The sequence below is a fragment of the Anolis carolinensis genome, chromosome 1 (assembly GCF_035594765.1).
Source record: "Anolis carolinensis isolate JA03-04 chromosome 1, rAnoCar3.1.pri, whole genome shotgun sequence".
Taxonomy (NCBI): domain Eukaryota; kingdom Metazoa; phylum Chordata; class Lepidosauria; order Squamata; family Dactyloidae; genus Anolis; species Anolis carolinensis.
In genome coordinates, this window is record NC_085841.1 from 342,860,271 (window position 1) to 342,882,454 (window position 22,184).

General features: G+C 38.7%; 1 protein-coding gene across 3 annotated transcripts in view; it reads right to left on the reverse strand.

Moving 5' to 3' along the window:
* Window positions 1-19,804, reverse strand: part of LOC100560613 (alpha-1-antitrypsin) — a 68,165-nt gene extending 48,361 nt beyond the window's left edge. The window contains exons 1-2 of one of the 3 annotated variants that reach the window (XM_062968434.1): window positions 19,726-19,804; window positions 14,272-14,475 (exon numbers count right to left, since the gene is read on the reverse strand). The gene's annotated coding sequence lies outside the window, so the exon portion shown is untranslated. Of the gene's footprint in view, window positions 1-14,271; window positions 14,476-16,802; window positions 17,050-19,725 lie in introns of those variants that run through there. The other 2 variants (XM_062968433.1, XM_062968435.1) reach the window with 2 other exon arrangements.
* Window positions 19,805-22,184: the final 2,380 nt, after the last annotated feature.

Consider the following 22,184-nt stretch of genomic DNA (forward strand, 5'->3'; position numbering starts at 1 on the left):
CTCTATTCCTTGGCTTTCTCCATCTCCTCCCCTGTCCCCCATGAATTTTATATTGTAAGCTTCATGTACAACAACCTGTTTTCTTGCATCCTATAAAATATTGTATCAAACTTTATTGCACAGAGGTGGAAACTGGCACAGAAGTAGGACTGTCACACAATGCCCATTGCCAGTCTACCACCTCCCCATCAACAGCCCCTGTTTGCATCTCAGTTCCAGGGCATACTTCATATGATGGGATCTCAGTGCTTCTGTGGAGGCATGCTGTCCTCTTTTAAAAAATGCTTAGTACTTTGGAAATATTTAGTACTATTAAAGAATTTTTAAAAAGCGGGGGAGTGGCACAGCAGGAGGGCAAAGTTACACTGCTCACTTGGAAGTGCAGCTTTGCACTATCAAAGAAAGTGGACTAGTCCTTCTAAATATTAAATTATACTACCATGCCAATCAAATAAGGTATACAGAAGAAATATTGGCAAAATGAGGAAAGTTGGAGTGGCTAGAAGAAAATGATAAAAAATTAGAACTGAAATTAGAATATAATTTCTTTTTGGATAATAAAGGAAGATATAAAAAGAACAAGTATAATAAGTTAAGCAATCCCCTTTTTAAAAAACCTTTTAGAGATTTGGAAAAAATATAAAATAAAACTGATGCCAGGTATTTCACCTTTAACACCAGTATTGACGACAGAAAACTTCTCAACAAATATATTTTAAAAAAAGAATTAGAGGAAGAGTTTAAAAGAAGAGGTATAATGAAAATAAGTGATTGGGATCTAAAGATGATAAACATAGAGAGAATTAAAGAACAATTAGTAGGAATGGACATTGCTTGGTATGAGTGTTTACAATTGAGAAAATGGTCAACTGAGATAAGAAAGAAGTATAACATCCTTTCTAACAAAATTAGAAAGGATGATAACCCAAAGAGAGAATAAAGAACAAAAACAAAACAATAAAAGGAACAATAGGTAATATTTATAAATTATCACAAGAACATAAAGAATTGACCTCTAGCTTACTAACGCCTGCGAGACTGATAGTTGCAAAGAATTCAAAAGATAAAAGGGAAATCCAATTAGAAGAATGGTATAGAGAAATTTGGAATATAGCCATTAATGATAAGCTGACATGTGACATTAAAGTTATAAAGGGAATATGGAAGCAAATTGATTTTTGGAACATATGGGGTAAATTTATTGAGTGTGTATTTATTGGAGGAAAGGGGAGCAAACCTGTGACAGAAACAATGAAATTTTGGATTTAAAAGATTAGTTGATCCAGGTGGAGGTGGCACAAGAAAGTGATAAGGGACAAAGGAGGGGGGGAATAAAACAAAATATACTTAAGTAGGTAGAAGATTGTAGCAGAATTATAAGCATAATAGACCTTAAGCAGGCAAAGTTCTACACTAGATGGGAAGCACCTTATTATTATGCTTGTTGTTATTTTAGATAAGCAACTATGTAAAATGTTAACATTCTTAATGATTTTACGTATAAGCTGTATTAAGACATCAATAATTTCTCTTTTCTTTTTAAAAAATACTATGTATTTCCCTGACTTAAAAACAAACAAATAAATAAATAAAAACTAAATGTTGCAATCATGAAAAACCAGCAGCTGTGTGGTAGCCACTGATGATAATGCCAGTAAATAGCTAATATTCCACTTATGGGAACACTGCAGTATAGCAGCTTCCATGCGGTAATGTCCATCAACACTTGTGTCAAAATAAACAATCACCATCACCACAACCACCAATTAGAACTGATAAAGAATTGCTATATTGTGATCAGCTCCTGCTACCCTAGGGTATATGTCTACACCACAGAATTAATGCCATTTGACATCATTTTAACTACCATGGCTCAGTGTTATGGAATCAATGGAGTTGTAATTTTACAAGATCTTTTTCCTTCTCTGCCAAAGAGTGCCAGTGTCTCACCAAACTACAAATCACAGGGTTTCGTAGCATTGAGCCCTAGCAGTTAAAGTGGTGTCAAACTGCACTAATTCTACAGTGTAAATACACTTCATGCCCTCTTCTAGGATATTCCAATTCATCATATGTGTATGTTCTAAAAAAACAACAACTAATCTTCTCAGCCCAGAATGGCAAATTTATGTTCACTACCCCATTTAGAATTTTCTTCCTAAGAATTTTTTTAAAAAGGCAACAATTGTGAGTTGTCTTCTAATACCTAGACTTCTTCTTGTGCATGCATGGAACTGTTTTGGCTATGGAAGGACCAAAATCTCAAGACACATTTCATTTGTACCTTTGACTATACTGTCTACAGTTTCCTTCAATGTTCAATAGATTCCAGTTCACATGTAATCAGGTAATGGAAATATTCATATTCTTTCTTGGTTCTGAATATGTTTTTGAAAAACATGTCAAATTTACCTGTAAAGCAAATTTTTAGTTGAAATTATGTGTGTGGATCCAACTAGAAGAATCCACTTCCATTTTTAGTAACTATACAGGAATCGTATACACATCTGTGCACAAACATGAAGCAAAAGCATATGAAGAGTGAGTAGAAAGATTTACTTAAGGAAAGCTTTTATTGTAAGCAAGTACATCTTACATTAACCAAAACATATGAGTGAAGGCATCACTTAAGAGCTGTTACAAAATTGTAAAACAGCCTTAAATCATATTCAGCATACATTTAAAATAAACTTTACTGGATACCAAGACTGAATATTGCTTGCCGGGGTGTCTATGTGTAGGCATTTTAGAAGCCTTCCTTATTAGGATTCTAATATGTGAGTAGAATATATTTCCCAAAAGTGACCACTCCTAAACATTGCTGATGTTGATCACTGTCCCATTCTGAAAACTTCACCATCAGCAGTTTTGGTTTTATATTTCATTGGGGCTAGACAGAGTTCTGGATAATCAATCAACACTCCTGATAGCCTATTTTCCTGCTGGGTATAATTTTGTTTTGTAGAATGTTGCTTGGATACCTCAAATGAGTTACCTAAGTTCATAGACAATGGGGACAGTTTACATCCAGTGATGCGTATGAAGATGCCCAGTGATGTATGGCACAGCCTGTTAGAAGCCATGCTACAAAATCTGTTGTGGCACAGAGGAGGACCCTCCTGAAACCTGAATTCTCACTCACTCTGATTTCAGGTTAGTTTTGGAGGACTAGTCACATCAAGTCTGGACATTAAAATCTTGATTTGATACCTTATTGGGAAATGTATATTCTTGTGAAGTAATGGCACATCAAATCCATACAATTATTTATATGAAGACAAGAACTATGCAATGATTAAAAAGTTCAAGGATTATTATTAGGTTATGGTTCATAGTTATCTGACAGAAGGGAGAAGACCAGGGTCCATTTTATCATGGGATGAGAGCCATAGTTCAGAAGCAGAGCTGATGCTTTGTCTCTGACCATAAAGGTTTCAAATGAGCTAATTCCAGGGGATTTTGTATTGCATGTGATATATTTGACTAACACAGTCAACTCTCATTCTGGCTTGTATATATTCATGCAGAAGTAGAGGAGCATGGATATAAATGGTATTGCAACCAAAGTAATACATGACTATTTGTGTATTCAATTACCATACAAAGATGCCACAATGAACCAATTATAAGAATGTAAAAATCAAAGGTGACCAATAATGCTGTACTTAATTTGAAAGCTAATAGTTTAACAGATTTAACAGATATTCAAAAAGCTCAGAGAAAAAAAGAGACCAAAGGCAGAAAGAAGCCAAATATTTCATGTTGAAATAGCCAATGCTAGCTCTAGCCAGATGCAGGGGTCCTTTGCTTTTCTCCTGGCCTTGATGCTTCTTTCCCATTGCTGGCTTTGGCAACTTCTTCAGCACTTTGAGACTTGGAAGAAGAGGCAGCCACTCACTTCTGCTGTTGATTTGAGTGGGTGGATGACATGCCACATCTGCTAAAGCTCTGAGCCAAAATAGCTGCTGTTGTGGGAGTTTGGGCAAGATGACTTTAAAGGAACTTTCTGACTTTCCCCCAAACAATTGCATGGGTAGGGAATGCTAAGGGGACTGGCACAGTGCCTTGTACTTATTTGGTTCTCAGGATTCATGACTGACAAAGACAAAACCAATAACTTTGGTATCATCTTTGGGTTAACTTTCTTGTCAACAGCTGTGGGGAAGCAGGAAGTTTGAAACTCGCTCAGGATTTCACTTCTGTGTGATTGTGTCAGTGGTCACACAAATGTGTTCTGGCACCTTGTCATTGTCAGTCAACCCTTTCATGGTTTATTTCAGTTTTATCCCGTTCTTTCTCTAAGGAAAGTGGTCTGCAAACACTTAGAAACAAATGCGGTCATTGCTAATAGTCAACACGGATTTACCAAAAACAAGTCATGCCAGACTAATCTGATCTCTTTTTTCGATAGAGTTACGAGTTGGGTCGATACAGGGAATGCCATGGATGTAGCGTACCTAGATTTCAGTAAGGCCTTCGACAAAGTCCCCCACGACCTTCTGGCAAACAAACTAGTAAAATGTGGGCTAGACAAAACTACGGTTAGGTGGATCTGTAATTGGCTAAGCGAACGAACCCAAAGGGTGCTCACCAATGCGTCGTCTTCATCATGGAAAGAAGTGACGAGTGCCGCAGGGCTCCGTCCTGGGCCTGGTTCTGTTCAACATCTTTATTAACGACTTAGACGAAGGGTTAGAAGGCACGATCATCAAGTTTGTAGATGACACCAAACTCGGAGGGATAGCTAACACTCCAGAAGACAGGAGCAGAATTCAAAACGATCTTGACAGACTAGAGAGATGGGCCGAAACTAACAAAATGAAGTTCAACAGGGACAAATGCAAGATACTTCACTTCGGCAGAAAAAATGGAAATCAAAGATACAGAATGGGGGATGCCTGGCTCGACAGCAGTGTGTGCGAAAAAGATCTTGGAGTCCTCGTGGACAACAAGTTAAACATGAGCCTACAATGTGATGCGGCAGCTAAAAAAGCCAATGGGATTTTGGCCTGCATCAATAGGGGAATAACGTCTAGATCCAGGGAAGTCATGCTCCCCCTCTATTCTGCCTTGGTCAGACCACACCTGGAATACTGTGTCCAATTTTGGGCACCACAGATGAAGGGAGATGCCGACAAGCTGGAAAGCGTCCAGAGGAGGGCGACTAAAATGATTAAGGGTCTGGAGAACAAGCCCTATGAGGAGCGGCTTAAAGAGCTGGGCATGTTTAGCCTGCAGAAGAGAAGGCTGAGAGGAGACATGATAGCCATGTACAAATATGTGAGGGGAAGTCATAGGGAGGAGGGAGCAAGCTTATTTTCTGCTGCCCTGCAGACTAGGACACGGAACAATGGCTTCAAACTACAGGAAAGGAGATTCCACCTGAACATCAGGAAGAACTTCCTCACTGTGAGGGCTGTTCGGCAGTGGAACTCTCTCCCCCGGACTGTGGTGGAGGCTCCTTCTTTGGAAGCTTTTAAGCAGAGGCTGGATGGCCATATGTCGGGGGTGCTTTGAATGCGATTTCCTGCTTCTTAGCGGGGGGTTGGACTAGATGGCCCATGAGGTCTCTTCCAACTCTACTATTCTATGATTCTATGATTCTATGATAGGACACATCCAGACTGATTGATAAATCACTGATGTTGTTCCTGCTCTTCCCAAATTTATACTGGGTTATACTGTATACTGAGTTATACCGGGTTAAAATAAAGTGACCTGAAGAGCAGGCATAAAAAGTCTCAAATGATAATGGGAACTGACAAAAATATTCTGAGATAAACAGAACATGTATGGCTCTGCAGAATAAAATAGGAAGGAAAAGGAACACAATCTGAATCCAGAGAGAGAGAGAGAGAGAGAGAGAGAGAGAGAGAGAGAGAGAACCATGTATTTGTTTTATTTGTTTTATTTTAATAAAAAGTAACCAGAAAAATGTGTCTTAAAATAAATTGTTGGAGAGATTGTGACTGTAATAGATTTATTTACACCTGTGGCTGGAGTGCCTCAAAATAAACCAAATTCCACTTAGAGTTATTAGTGTTGTTAATGAAATTATAAAACAAAAACGACCTCTCCTTTTCCTTACTACCTGGTGAAGATGAGTATGGGATATTTTCTTTTTTTTGGGGGGGGGGGGGACTTGAGGATGAGACAAAAAATGACTGGGTCTAATAGCGTTTTGTTTGTTGAAATATGAAAAGATGTTTTGCATAATGTCTAGATAGCATAATTATTCCTAAGCCTTTTTGTAAACTGTATTTAATTAATGTACTGTTGGAAAAATTATCTTATTAGGGGATTTTTATTGTTTATATTTATTTTCCAGTTAAAAATAAAAAAACAAAAAACAACTTTTATGACATAAAACATTTTTTTAAATCCTTAAAGTTGGGGTCTTGAACTTTCCCAATATAATCAGTTTTGCAGATTATACCAAATTGGGAGATATAGCTAATCCATCTGAGAACAGTATCATGACTCAAAATGACCTGAAGAAATGGGAAAGCTGATCCAAAAATGACAAAAGTTAGGCACTACACAGGAAAAATGAAATGCAAGTTATACTAGTAAGAAGACTCTGAGTCCAATAGATTGCCAGAAAACCAAATTCAAAGAATGAAACTGAGAACCCTAGCTCAAACTGGGAACCAATTTCTGTGACAATAGAACATACTGTTCTGTTATATATACATTACCGAACTTGGATTCCACCCTATCAAGTATATTCAAGGTATCTTCCAACTTTATTAGTCAAATTGCTTTGTGACTTTATCTGACCTGCTTTCCCCCCACATCTCTATTTCTAATCCAAGCACTCAATCTATAATTCAGTATGAAATGAAATCATATGGAGCAATTAGCCTTGAGTCATTATCTATATAGCCTGACATGTCTGCAAACACTATGTTTGCCCTTTAGTATGAACTTCTTTCCTCTGAGAAGCTTAGAGCAATTTGCAAACAAATTAATATATTCAATATCAAATGAAAACACCCTTGTTTATAGTATTAATTTTCCAAAATATTGATAGCTAACCTGTGTATCTAACATATCAAGTCAAAAAACAGATTTAAAGCTTAAGGACCACATTAATGGAAGCTAAATGAGAAAGTGCAGAACATGTTTACTACTCACTTGAGATGAAATTTGAGACACTGCTAACTGAGACCCCCATCGCACTACACTATTATAGCACAATTGCTCATCTTTAACTGTCATAGCAACGTTCTGTGGACTTCTTGGATTATAGTTTAGTGAATCCCAAGAGCTCTCTGATTGCGAATTCTAAATGTCCTTCCCTAAATTGCAAATCCCAAGATTCCATATGATATTGCCATGACAGCTAAGATAGAATAATAGCACTACAACAGATAGTGCAATCTTAAATAGTCCAGTCTAATAAATATCCACAAAACTCTCTGTTGTTGTTATAGACTTTTGAGTTCCAATTTATGTCAGATCTGAGCTATGATTTCCTCCTATTATTTGTTTAGATGAAGTTTGCCATTGTAAGTTTGAGAGACTGTGATTTACAAGATCTCCCACTGGATTTCCATATCCCCATCTACACTGACCACTTAGGCCAAAGGCCTCTTGGGGCTGATCACCGGGAACACAGGACAAAGCCACTTTAAGGTGACCTTGCTCTGCATTCCCAAAGTTGGAGGAAAGTCTGAATTAGGGCTCAGAATTTGGGCTTTCCCCTGACTGACAACCAGTGGGAAAAGTTGGGTGGATTCCTAAACAGAACTGGCTGCAACTGTCCCAATTGCCATCCCATGTTCCCCAGGCTAACCCCCTTCCATCATACCTTCAATATCACTGCCATAGCACCTACCTGTTCCACGCGATTTACCCTGAAATCAGGGCAAGTGATGGGGAATAGGCAGGATCTATGTCATGGCCAAAGACCACTGCAACATTGGGGAGGGGATGCAGAGTGCCCTTCACAGTGGTGCCAAATTGTGTTTCCGTGTTGCTGGATGGTGGGAACTCCATAATAATAATAATAATAATAATAATAATAATAATAATAATAATAATAATAATAACAACAACTTTATTTTTATACCCTGCCCCATCTCCCTGAAGGGACTCGGGGCGGCTTACATGGGGCCTAGCCCGATAAAACAATCAAATATCAATAACACAGCAATAAAACAATTATACCAATAAAAACATCAATATCAATAAAAACAATCATTAAAATCGACATGAAACATACAATATTAAAACAGGAGACTAATTCATAGAACCCAGTGCAGAATGTGCCAAATGGGGAAGGTAATTTCACAGTTGAAATGGACAATAAAGTGCAATATAACATTGGCAACACCTCAAGAATGGGCTATTATAAAATGGGCAGATAGATCAGTCCAACAACAAATTAAGTGTCAAAGGCCTTTTGGAAGAGCCAGGTTTTTAAGCTCCTTCGGAAGGAGAGGAGGGTAGGGGCCTGCCTGATCTCTCTAGGAAGCGAGTTCCAAAGCCGGGGGGCCACGATGGAGAAGGCCCTCTCTCTCGTCCCCACCAACCGCGACTGCGAGGGTGGTGGGAGTGAGAGAAGGGCCTCCCCCGACGAGCGAAGATAACATGCGGGTTCATAGGGGGAGATGCGGTCCCATCTTTATGGAAGTTGAGGGAGTCTCTGTAGGGACATTTATTGAGGTCAATCTGGTGTTCAGCATGCTGGATTGGTCTTGAAATAAGTGTTATTATAGGTGTGCTCCATAGCTGACTGATAATTTGAGCCCTGGTTCCCTGGAGTTCTAGTGCATCTCAAACCAATGTACCCCACAAACCCTCAGTTCTCTGCAATCTAGCTATGATAACAGCAATCATTTTCCTTCTGCTGGTCATTGTGAATTGTGTGGACTGCACCCGGCCCATTAATATGTACAGTGTAGCACAGCTAATCCATAAAAATCTAAGCTGTGCCTGAAGCTAGACCAGGATAAAAGTAATGTGTATGCACCGTAAGAGTTTCAAAGATCTTCATAAGCATGGATGGTGTTGCAAGAAAGAAACTCTGCCCTTGTCTTCCCAAACTCTCACCTTTCCTCCCACTCATTTTTTCACTCTCCTCATCTTATCACTGTGATTTATGACATCCTGTAAGTCTTTGTTGCTGCCACCCACTCTTCTTCATCTATTGGCTTCCAGGCTTGGAACTCCCCAAAACAGCTGTTTCCATTCCATTGAAATATCTTCCCCAAAAATGCCCCTCCCAGCAAATGTCAACTTCAACACCATTGTTACACAACAATCAAAAGAAAAGTAAAAAATATCCAAGTTCTCTTTTGATAACCATCTCAAGGCGTTTCTCTCTCCCTTTCTCCTTCTATCACTCAAGTCACAAGAAAGGTGGCATTGCCCTGGTAATAGTGAGAACACACAACAAACAAAAGGGCTTGCTAATTGATACTTTATATAATTAATAAATATTGTATGTATAAAAGGGGAGGGGATAAATTAAGATATTATTATTATTATTATTATTATTATTATTATTATTATTATTTTATTTTTACCACGCCCCCTCTCTTAGAAGGGGAAGAAAGCATAACCTTAACCCTCACGCACCAAAAAGAGGACAATTTAATCTCTGAAAATCATATTTTTATTGCAGAGTCAACACAGAAATAGACCTACAACACAGGGATTCTACTTTTTTGTCATCTATATATAATTGTAAACAATGTTCTCCAATTTTGGGTTTGAGAATTGGACTACAATACTGAAACTCAGCCATGAAAACAACTAGGTAACCTTGGGCAAGTCACATTATTTCAACCTCACAAGACAATGACACCCCCACCCCCCGCTCAAGTAATTGTTCAAGTAATTACCTCATTAACATCTTTCTATTTACTAAGGTGGCTCTCATTTCTGCTTGCTCTTATTTTTGGGTGCCTACAAATAAATTCGAGCCTATAAAGTGAACAACTACACTATGCTGGCTCTCCGCTCCACTGGCTACTAAATTATCAATCAGTACAGTCTACTCAGTTTAGAGAGAGGTACTAACAATTTGTTGGCAGAAACCTCTAACACCTCATCAAACTACAAACCCTAAGATTCTGTAAAACATTAAAAGTAGAAATAACACAGCTGTGCTGTGTTATTATATCTTTTCTCTAGGAATCTTTACATCCTCCAGGGCGACGGTATGGTTGACTCGTTGAGTCAAATTAGATGACCTAAAGATTTCTAGTAATACAATTTTTCAAGTTTTTGTAGGTCCAGTGTGATTCTGTAGACAACTTCCAGTGGAAATTGATCATAGAATTACACTGGAGGACCTAGTTATTCCTAGGTCCATGGGCCCAAATGATATACATGTTGTCTCTCTGCCCTCATTCCCATCTGATTGTGCATATCTTTTTGGTGCACTGATGATGTACAAGTGTAATCTGTTTTCTGCTGAGCTGGAAAGCCCTGGGATCAGATGAGAAAATAAATGGATGCCTGCTGAAAGACTGCCTGAAGTCTCATAAGAGTGTTGAGTAATTTCTGCTTTGCTAAAATCATGGGTTCAGCGGGCCTAGAGTGTCTAACTTTCTAAAAAGCCAAATCAGACACAGATTGGTAGAAGGCAAAGTCAGAGGTTTATTCTGAATGACCAGAGAGGATTTCAGTCAATTTGCACTCATTTAACATGTCAAGGGGAAGAGGACTAGAGGGGATGAAGGGTCCATCTACACCGCAAAGTTAATGCAGTTGATATTACTTTAACTGCCATGGCTCAATGCTATGGAAATCTGGGAGCTGTAAGTTTGTAAGGCACCAGTATTCTTTGGCAGAGAAAGCTAAAGGCCTTGTAGAAAGAGAACTACCAGGATTGCACAGCATTGAGCCATGCCGGTTAAACTGGTGTCAAAATGGTGCGTTAATTTTACATTGTAAATGCACCTTTCCCAGTAAAAGGCAAACTACTCCTACCTTGCCTACCTATCCTCATTAATAATTTTCATCTTGATAACACTCTGGCATTGCTTAACTACACTTTGTTTGGTTTACATCTGTGAAATGTTGGTGGGTATGTAATGCTAGCACTGGCTTTCCATGATTGGCTGATTCACAGATAGCCTTCTTTGCTGAAGGTTAACAGCAAAATAACTATCTGTCCACAGGCATGGGCAAACTTCGACCCTCCAGGTGCTTTGGACTTCAACTCCCACAATTCCTAACAGCCAGTAAGCTGCCTGATATTTCTGAGAATTGAAGTCCAAAACACCTGGGAGGCTGAAGTTTGCTCATGCCTTGTCCAAGATGTTGGTCTTCCTTCTCACTTTGCAACAAGAAAAACACATCTGTTGGAGTTGCTGTAGAACACACCAAGATGAGTTGGTGCTAATCTCTGGACTAATTGAAAGGGTGGAGTGAGAAGAATGAAAATGAGGCAGGGAATCCATTTGGGAGGAATGTAAACTATGCAAATCTTATCCAGTGAATTCTAAAGGTCCTTCTACTTTGAAACTGAGATATGACAACACTGGTATGGCTAATATGGAAGACAGCTGTGACATATATTTACAGCAAACTTTCACTTTTATTATTTTTTTCTAATAAAATACAGGTTTACCTTGTCCAAAATGCTTGGGACCGGAAGTATGTAGGATTTGGGATTTTATTTTGAAATACCTGTTTGTGTTCATTTGTGTTTCATATAACTTATACACATCACCTGAAGGTAATTTTATACACAACATGTTAATAATGTCATGCATGAAACATTGTTTGTATGCATTGGATCATCAAAAAACAAAGGGGTTACTCAGCCACCCATTTTGAATTTTTGGGTGATTCATATTTTGGAATTTCAGAATAAAATGCTCAATTGCTACTGACAATAACTGCTTTATCACACTAAGGCTTTAGAGCGAGCAGCCCCACATTTTTGATGTCTTCTGCTACCTGCAGAATTCTAGGAAATGTAGTTTGGGAAGGCAAAGACCTCTGTAGTTGAGAATTCAAAAGGCCCTACATGAAACTACATTTCCCAGAATTCTACAGGTGGCAGAATATGCCCAAAATGTGGAGCTACCCACTTTAAAGCCCTATGTGATAAAGAAGTAGGTGTATTTTCTGTGTTTGGTGAAGGAGTAGGAAATATATGGTCCTTCAAATGGTGGAGGATGGACTATATCTTAAATCAGCCTAGCTGCCTTAGGACCCATCCAGACTGGCCTAAAAACGGGAACCTGTCTCAGTTTTACCGGAGATGACCAAATGATGTATCTGGTGCAACCAAATTAATTTGGAATAAAGCAGGGAAACCCTGTTTTGTTCTGAATTAATTAAATACCTAGTAAGATCCAGATCTTAGATAAGATGCAAGTCTTACCAGGTGTGGGCCCTGTGTGGATTGGGCTCAGGAGCCGCATCACGTGATTCCCAGGCCCAATCCACACAGCCATCTTGATTTTTTGGTGCCAGTTTTGCTCCTTTCTGAAAGACCCATAGTCAATGGTGAGGGATAATGGGAGCTACAGGCTAACAACGTCGAGAGAGCCACACTTACTGAATCTCTGTTTTAAGATTTACTTGAATCTAATGACCATTTTTTTGGTGTTACTGTCTGGTTTAGTGAGCCCTGGTGGCACAGCAGATTAAACCATTTAGCTGCAGAAGATCGGTGATTCGAATCCGGGGAGCGGGGTGAGCTCCTGCTGTTAGACCCAGCTTCTGCCAACCTAGCAGTTTGAAAACATGCAAATGTGAGTAGATCGATAGGTACTGCTCTGGTGGGAAGGTAACGACGCTCCATGCAGTCATGCCAACCACATGACCTTGGAAGGGTCTATGGACAATGCTGGCTGTTTGGCATAGAAATGGAGATGAGCATCAACCCCCAGAGTTGGACACAACTAGACTTAATGTCAGAGGAAAACCTTTAACTTTTACTGTTTCATTATCTGGGCATAGGACAAAGGGAGGCCAAGACAGAGAAGGATAATCCATTTTATTGGGGGAGGAGTAAAACTATTCCCCCCCATTTTCCTGGTATACTCCTCACCCATGTCGCCATTGTGGAAAAAAATCTTCATTTATAACATGGGAAGCAGGGAGGTGGAATAACCAATGAAAATGGGGAAATGATTTTCCTCCTTCAACACCCTCCCCCCACCCCATAAAATTGACTGTCTAGGCCTCCTTTTAGAGTCTGCCCAGATAATGGAACAGTATCTGTTTGGCTAAATCACATTGCCAAAATTAAGATGTGCGTTAGATTTGTGTAATATGGTAATCTTAGTGCTGAGCCAAAGCAAAAGGGGAAGCTAATTCAGAAACACCTAGAGTTCTTATTTGAGGGATTTTATCTCTAATTCAATTGCCCTGGGTCAATGCTGTGTGATCCTGGGATTTTTATTTTGGTGTGGCATCAACATACTTTGGCAGAGAAGTCTCAAGACCTTGTAAAATTACAGCCTCCAGGATTCCAAAGCATTAAGCCAGGGCAGGGAAAGTGGATTCATTTTACAGCATAGATGCACCCCAAGATTGTCTTTTCTATTGCTGAAAGCTTTGGTGTTTTTTAAATTAGAAATCATAAGCATGCAGCTACTGTAATGCACATCTTTTTGGGCCAAATTACAAAGAGTGTACTTTTTGCCACTGCACCTACATTCACCAGCAAATCCTTTTTTTTCCATTTTTTTTTTTTGGTTTCAGGGTTTTGAAAATTGAAATGTGCAATAGATTTAATGGTGCATTAGACTCGGGTAAAAATGGGTATGGCATTTAAGAATGAGGTTTTATCACTGTATTCAACATCAAGCTAACTTGAAATTACCTGAAATAATATGTTTTGTCTGATGCCAACTAAGACTTCAGGGAGACTGTGCTGAAGTCATTGGGTGTGGAAGGCAAGAAGACAATAGTCTAATCAGGATGGTGCTCTTTAACAATAGTTTTGTAAGTCAATCAGACCTGAATATCAAATCAGTGGTATTATTACCGGTAGTCAGGTTTATGGGAGAAGTGAATGAAAACATTAGCACAAAATAGATTTATACTTTCAGATTGACAGGAAAAAAATGATGTCAGGATTGAAATAATATTTGTAAAATGCCACCTCTATGATATATATAATTTAATTTAGCCCCTCTGGGGATTTAAGTTCTATAGATGTAAAATGTGTGAAATTAAGTCAAAAGATTCTGTGTAGAAAAAGCAACACATTGACTGACGTTGTAAGTTGTTCTCCTAATTTTTGATATTCATGTTTATGGATATTAATGACCAAATGTAACCCTGAAATCTTACCTCTTAAGTCAGTGATCCCTAGCTGTAGTTCTTCTGAGGGCGCTTCCAGGCAGTGCCAAAATCCGGGTTTAAAATGGGAGGTAAAAAATCTTGGGACCTGACTGCAGGTCCCCACATAGACCTGTTAGTCCTGGGATTAAGTTCCTCACCATCATCACTGGCTTCCTCTGTATCAGATCAAGATGGAGGGTGAACAGGAAACATCTGGTGAAAGGTTGTTTTTTAAAAAAAAAAAACACTCTGTTATGCGCTGGACCTCATATGCACATATGCAAATATCTGAATATACACAAAAGCATATTTGTTATTTCTCTCTTTCCCCAATTCTTAATGCAAGCTCTTTTTAATATTAAAGGTAAAGGTTTTACCCTGACATTAAGTCTAATCGTGTCCGACTCTGGGGGTTGGTGCTCATATCCTTTTCTAAGGTGAAGAGTCGGTGTTATCTGTAGACACTTCCAAGGTCATATGGCTGGCATGACTGCATGGAGCAGGGTACCTTCCTGCCAGAGCGGTACCTATTGATCTACTCACATTTGCATGTTTTCAAACTGCTAGGTTAGCAGAAGCTGGGGCTAACAGCAGGAACTCACCCCACTCCCCAGATTCAAACTGCTGACCTTTTGGTCAGCAAATTCAGCAGCTCAGCAGTTTAACCCGCTGCACTACTGGGGCTCCTGTTTAATATTATAACCTGTGAAAGAAAGAGTTTCGGAGAGTTCTAATTGCTCTCTGTTTGTGCTTCCTTTAAACCAGTTGTGTGTCCATTTGACAGACCAGTCAGCTAATCAGAGGACATGAGATGGTGCAATTTCCACAGGGAGGGAAGGAAGGAAATTGTGTGTTTCGAATAACTACAGGATTATACAGTCATGTGAATATGCGCATTTTCCAGCCAAAATTGGGATATAAGGGGACATTTTTACAATGTGTTTTTCCTCTGTTAATGTAAATTAGCACGGATTTAGCACTAGTGTCATTTTAGCCACTCCCCTTTTTAGCCCAGTTAATTTTGCATTTTGGGTGCTGTGTAGAAGGACCCTGAGATGGTGCAAATTGGGGCACCAGGAGTCGTTCCTCACAAGTAGGTTATTGCATGGGTGATTTAGGATGCTGAAGGCCGGTTTTTCTAAGGTTATCCAGTGTGTGCCGGGGTGATTGGTATAGTCTACCTGCACAATGCTTTCATGGTGCCTTACTTTCACCTGTATGCTAATACTATAGTTAGATCATATAGGGGCTGTATAGTCATGCACCACTTTCGGACCTACTAAATATGAATTTAGCTTCATTTTAGTGCCGTCTGCTCTGATTGTGTGCTGCTTTTGCGATCTGTCCTTTCTTTTTAGGCATGTTTTGGTCTGTGTGACTTACTCATGTCTCTGAGTACTTTGCTCAGTTAGGCCACTTGTTCCTGTGTTGTTCTTTTAGTATTAGCGCCACACTATTATGCAGATCCTAACCCTTATTGTTTGGCAAGTCTTGTCATTCCCTGTAAATATTTTGTTCAATATAGCCTCTGAAAATGGTGTTTCCAAGGGGAAAGGTCCCACTAAGAAGTCTCCAGCTAGAAGCCACCTCCAGTTCCCCCATAATTTTCTGAGGATGCCAGTGAATTGAATGAAAGAAGTCCCATTATGGCACAAACTGAGGAGCTTGAGAATTTTCACCTAAGGTCCTGGGAGGATGCATAAGAAGAAAATCATTATAAGATTTGGCATAATTGGCTTTCTGGACTGTTTATTTATTCAGGAGTGAGTTCAATCCTGGAGAGTGTATTCATTCATCTGAAATATGGATATTATACACCAAGTTTTTTTCTTGGCATGCATGGCTACTATAAGGTAGGGGCTTCAGGATGATGGCTGCTATGCACCCCACCTTGAGATGGGATGAGGTACATTCAGAGATGTGGTTATATCTTATCACCTCTACATGTCCAGAGTCTGGAGACTGGTCACATTGTGGTCATATAATCCAGAATGGTCAGGTACAGACAGCTTCATGAACAGATGAAGCTGACTAAACTGGATTGGAAGTTGGAGTTGAGAAATGTGACATTAAGTCTTCATTTTGCTTTCTTTCTCTTCATCTAGGTGATTTTGAATTGTTAGGCTTTATTTTGAAGGCTTATTACACATGGACCTATAGGATGCTTGATGTCATGCTTTTAAAATGTTTAATACTTTTCATGAGTGGGTCCCATTCAAGTTGGAATCAGGGCAGAGAGGTGTGAATAATGGCCTTGATGATTTTTCATTTATTGGCCTTGTGTGGTTAGGGCAATGTGCCAATCTGGCAAAGGTGTTTGTTTCATTAATTGAGGAGTTGGGTGTATGCCTGGCACATGAGAAAACAGAGGCCCTACTACTTGTTTGGCTTTCCTAATATTGAGATCGATACTCTTTCTCAACACTGCAGGTTGCCTGCAGAGAAGCTTGGGAGTTTGTACACTAGGGTGTCTTCCTTTTTTAACTTAAGGAGGGTGCTCTTAGGTAATTTCAAAGGATAATTGGTCATTTGAACTTTACCTGTTGGGTTACAGCTTCTAGTAGGACTTTTTATGGCATCCCTGTGATGGTATCTCAGGCATGCATCAATCCCATCATAGAATTTGGTTTACCAGGAAAATTAGGGAGGATTTGCAGGCTTGGCAGGGTTTCTTGGTTTCTTGAAATAATTTCTTTTTGAAGGAATGACTCCATGATACATTGAAGATCTCCTCAGGTGTGGTAGCATCCAATTTGGAGTTTATATTTGTGGACACTTGTATGCCAAGGTTTGGTCGGTGAAATGAGAAAATAAAGTTTTTAGGACACCCCCCCCCCCCCCCCGCAGTTGGAATTGTGGTTAAGATTTTGGCAAATACATAAATTCGCCAACCCTTTTGTCCATTTCTGGTGTGAATAACATGGCAACAATTCAAATTCTCAGTGCTATGTTCTTCAAGTTCCTCAAGGTTATGCATCTGGTTAGGACATTTGTTTTGCAGTGCTTATAATATTTTGTTTATGGCTCTCCATATGGGTAATATGGACAAAGCTTTACCACCAATAGATGAATTGCATTGGACAATAAACTCCAAAAGAAGATGCCTGTAGTCCTGTAAGGGATCCTGGGAACTAATGTCCAAAACTTGGCATCTACCTTTACACTGGCTTTCTATTTTTCCACATGCTTTCTAATCAAGACAAGTCTGAAAATGGGACAGATTTGTTTTTACATGCCTTTCCAACAAAAAGATAAGTATGATATTGGGAGCATGTTACAGTAGACTCTCAGTTAACCAAAATGCAAGTAACCGGAAATTTCAAGCAATGAGCAAGAATCAAAGAGACAATACTATAAATAAAAATTAAAATAAAATCAATTTTAGGGAACATAGCTGTTATTATACTATAGTAAAATTGTATCAGGTTTGTCTATTTGCCTTTATTTGCTTTCAATTATTGTATTTCAATACTAATATCAAGTCAATATAGAGTTTATGGTATGGTATAGTATAGGAGTGTAGTACGAGGCCTATTTTTAATAGTAACTCTCAAGCAACTAGAAATCACATTTTTGTGTCAACTACCAATCCCTATGGGGGCCAGTTAACTGAGAGTCTACTGTATTACTCTGTTTTATTATGATATGTACTTTTATCACACCTCAGTAACAAATTTCCCACTTTGTTCAAAGTAATGAATTTCCAATACAACACGAAATGCTTTGCATTTTTACACTGGAAGAAACTCAAATGAATAAAATCTTATGTATTTATCTAATTTGGAAACCGACTCTGAGAGGACTTATTTTCTATGCAAATGTCAAAAGTTTGTTTTTAAAAGAAATCCCCATACTTTAGATAATAAAGGATAAAACTTTACATAAAATGTCCTTAAACTTATACAGATATGCAATCTTGAGATTAATTTGAATATCAATATCTATGTTGTCAACATCAGACTATTTCTAAATAGCACATGTCATTCTCTTCAATTTCAGTATTTTACCCAATGTTTGTGACATCCATAGCATAGCACTTTGTGCCACCTGCTGGTTAAGTACTGAGTTTTCACATTTGGCCAAAACACATTTGCACTGTGAAATGCAACCAGCTTCCAAGAGGAAAGAAAAAATCCAAGATGCAAAACTAGTACAGATTGGGTTTTCTTTTGAATGATACAGAGTACAGGGATATGGATGGTGCCTTTATTCTTCTGGCTTTATGTGTACAGACATATGTCAGTTAACAAACCTTCTGACAAAGAAGCTTCCTTTCTGACAAAGCTGTTTAACACCTGCCCAAACTTTCCTTCCCCTTTGTTCTCTGTTTCACTACATGTTTTTTTAGCAGCATGGCATTTGGAGGATAATACAGAGGGTTTGAGATACACAGACTTTTGATGCAGGGTTGCAGCAGAACAATGCAATGAACAATGCAATAATTCTTGAAACATGAAAGAATAGGGTCTTATTCTAGCTCAGTGGTTCTCAGCCTGGGATCCCCAGATGTTTTTGGCCTACAACTCCCAGAAATCCCAGCTAGTTTACCAGCTGTTAGGATTTCTGGGAGTTGAAAGCCAAAAACATCTGGGGACCCCAGGTTGAGAACCACTGTCTAACTGATCCTGCTGTAGATGTCTTATACATGCCTACAGTAAGGTAAGCAGCTGCCTACAGTATTCCTTACTGAGCATTCATGAACAGCAAAACAGGAAGAAAAGAAGGAAAACAGATTAGCCTGCCTCACCAGCTAACACGAAACAAAAACAGAACTATATTTGAATCAGCATAGTGTTATAATTTGAGGGCCGGACTAGGATTCTGAGAGACCAGCTTTGCACCCCTGCTTAGCCATAGAAACCATGGGTCATCTTGAGCAAGTCACTATCTCTCAGCCTCAAAAGAAAGCAATGGCAAACCCCCTCTAAACAAATTTTGCCATTGAAACCCTCTGATAGGTTTTGCTTTAGGGTTACCAAAAGTGAGAAATGACTTGAAGGTACCTAACGAATGATAACAACATGCTTGACCAACAAAATAGAATTCATTAGAAAAGTGGAAGCTTCTAAAAGACCCCTTAAAAATCACCCCTGGAGACATTTTGAAAGATACTTTCAAGCCTTTTCTTGACTGTTCAAAATTGCCTTTTTTGAGATGTCAGGTTTTCCTTACCTGACTGTTTTTTTCACATCTGCATTTTGTAATTTTTTAATAAAAAGTTTGCTGAAATATGTTCAACTGCTCTTCTTTTTTTGCTATGTAAGAATGTATCCCTCTTTTTTGATGTTCTTTCTGTTAAAGAAATAATGCTCAAGAAAACATGTACTTCATTGCACCAGGTTCACCTGTATATAAGTACAGTAGGAACAGAAGACAAAGAGGACAGTAAAAACTGTTAATCCTGTATTGGATTTAAGAGGAAGGCAGTTCCAACCCAAAGAACTTCACAGCTGTCTTTCTTACCTCCCTCTTTCTGCCTTTGAGTTTGTACAATTCAAAACGCTTACGGCAAGGGTGGGTAATGTGAGGCCTTCCTGTTGTAGCTGGAACATAATTTACATCAGCTGTAGCCAATGGTGATGAAATCTGGCAGATATAGTAACAACATCTGGAGGGGTAGGTTTCCCACACCTTGGGGTGATAAGGAAACCCTAAGGCTCTTTTGGATAATATGTATTTAAGCCAAACATCAACATTGTGACATATATACACACACAGGAAACTCACAACAACAACAACAAAGATGGTTTATTTTATACGATAGCTTTCTGCCATTTATTCTTCTCAGCCTTATTTCCCCAATGTATATTAGCACTTTACATTGAGCATTTCATTTGATCAGCTAATTATTCTTCTTTTAAAGGTCTACTGTACCTAAAATGTGTGATTCTCTGAACATAAGCAACATTTTCTTTTGTGGCACAACATATTTATTGGTTTATAGCTGCCCTGAGTCCCTCTCTAAGGAGATGAGGTGGGGTACATGTAAAGCTTATTATTATATTATTTGCAGTTCCATGTGGAACAGGTGTTTCTTAGGAAGGTTACATGATAGATAATGTTTAAATATTTGAAGATATTTTCTGCTTCTCTAGAAACTACAATGTGGGGCAATGGATAAAAACTTCAGAGGGGAAATTCTACTTCGATATTAGGAAGAAATTAGAAACTTGGATAATAATTTCCTGATGGTAAGACATTGGAATATATTGCCACGGAGTATGGTGGAATGTCCTCTGAAGACTGGGTGTCTTGTCTATCTTTCGGAAGTGCTTTGATTGGGTGTTCCTGCATGGTTGGACTGGATGGTCCTTATGGTCTTTTCCAATTCTATGATGCTATGATTGGATGAGCTCATCATGTGGATCCATCCACTCTGAAACAAAATGACAAAAGCTGGTATTCAAGTTAAAGGATGCAAATATTATTTTAGTAATTAATTTATTAGTAATTAATTTAATTTGACATTAAATAATTAGTAATTATATATAAAAGCTTTCAGATGGCTGAGAGAAATGGAATATAAATTCTGAGTATCAGATCTCCATGATGATAATGATAACAGTGATATTGTAATATTATATAATCTGCAGCATGTGCTTTTATGCACAACTGTATTATGTTGAACTCAAAAAGATATATACTAAAATGGAACGTTAATTTTATTAAATAGTGAGATGTAGAAATACTGCCATCGACTGGCACAACTCATTACATACATTATAAGGAAAGAAGAGACTTATAAAAAAGATATTTGATTTTATTTCAATTCCTATTTTCCTGTGATGATTGAGGGCTACAATAATTTTCTTTAGGGTAGTATCAGACCACAATTTGAAATTTTCTATGGGCCAGATTATAATACTAGAAATACTCACCGATGGAATGGTCTCAGCTCATTGATACAATGTGTGGATATTCTGCCCATGTTTTTTGACTTAGGAGGCTAAACAAATGGATTTTGTGAGGATCGTTTGGTCAGGCTGGTAGAGAGTAACTGACCTTTATTAAGCCAAGTGAGTTTTATGACTGCATGGAGGGATGAACTTGATTTGCCAAGTCCCATTCCAACATTTTAATAGTTACACCCCATTGACTTTATTCTATTCTAAAAACATAGAATAGATAATCTTGGGTACCAGCTTGGCCTCCTTTTATGAGACCGTCAGAGCTCTAAGAACTTCCTGAGAGAAGTTTTCTCTATCCCAGCACCTTCTCAAGATTGATTGGTAGGAACAATGGAGAGGGACTTCTCAGTGGCTTCTCATAGACCTTGCATCTCCTTACCTAGAGAGGCCATGGTTTGTATGCAAGTTAAAATATATGTAGGCTCCATCAATAACAGTATAGTGTTTAGATGGAGAACAGTTTCATTCTATTCTGCTTCTTCCACCCTTCTCACACCGAAGGGGACTCAGGGCAGATTACAATACACATATACATGGCAAACATTCAATGCCATTATTAGATATACAACATATAAACAGACAACAGAAGCAGTTTAACATTTTTCCAGCTTCCGGCTTCATGAAGATATGCTCAGTTCCACTTCATTGTTCATTTGATGGTAGTACTTCCTTATTCCTAGAATTTTCTACTGAACAGATGCAACTGTTTTCGAGCTGCTTAGGTTGGCAGCGAACTAGGCTATTAACAGTCAGGAGCTCAATCCAACCCAGGCTTCGATCCCATGACCTCTCGGTCAGTAGTGATTTATTGCAACTGGCTACTAATCAGCTGCGCCACAGCCCGGCCCCATTAAATGTTTTGTTTAGTTTTGTCCTGTACTGTTTTACATATGTACCTTGAATATGAACTGTAAAGGAGCTATCCAAAGCACTGGACTGTTGCCCACATCTACTTTCAGAACTTTCGAGAACTCAATTGGAGTTCAGTCTAAAACCTCAGAAAAGACTGACTAC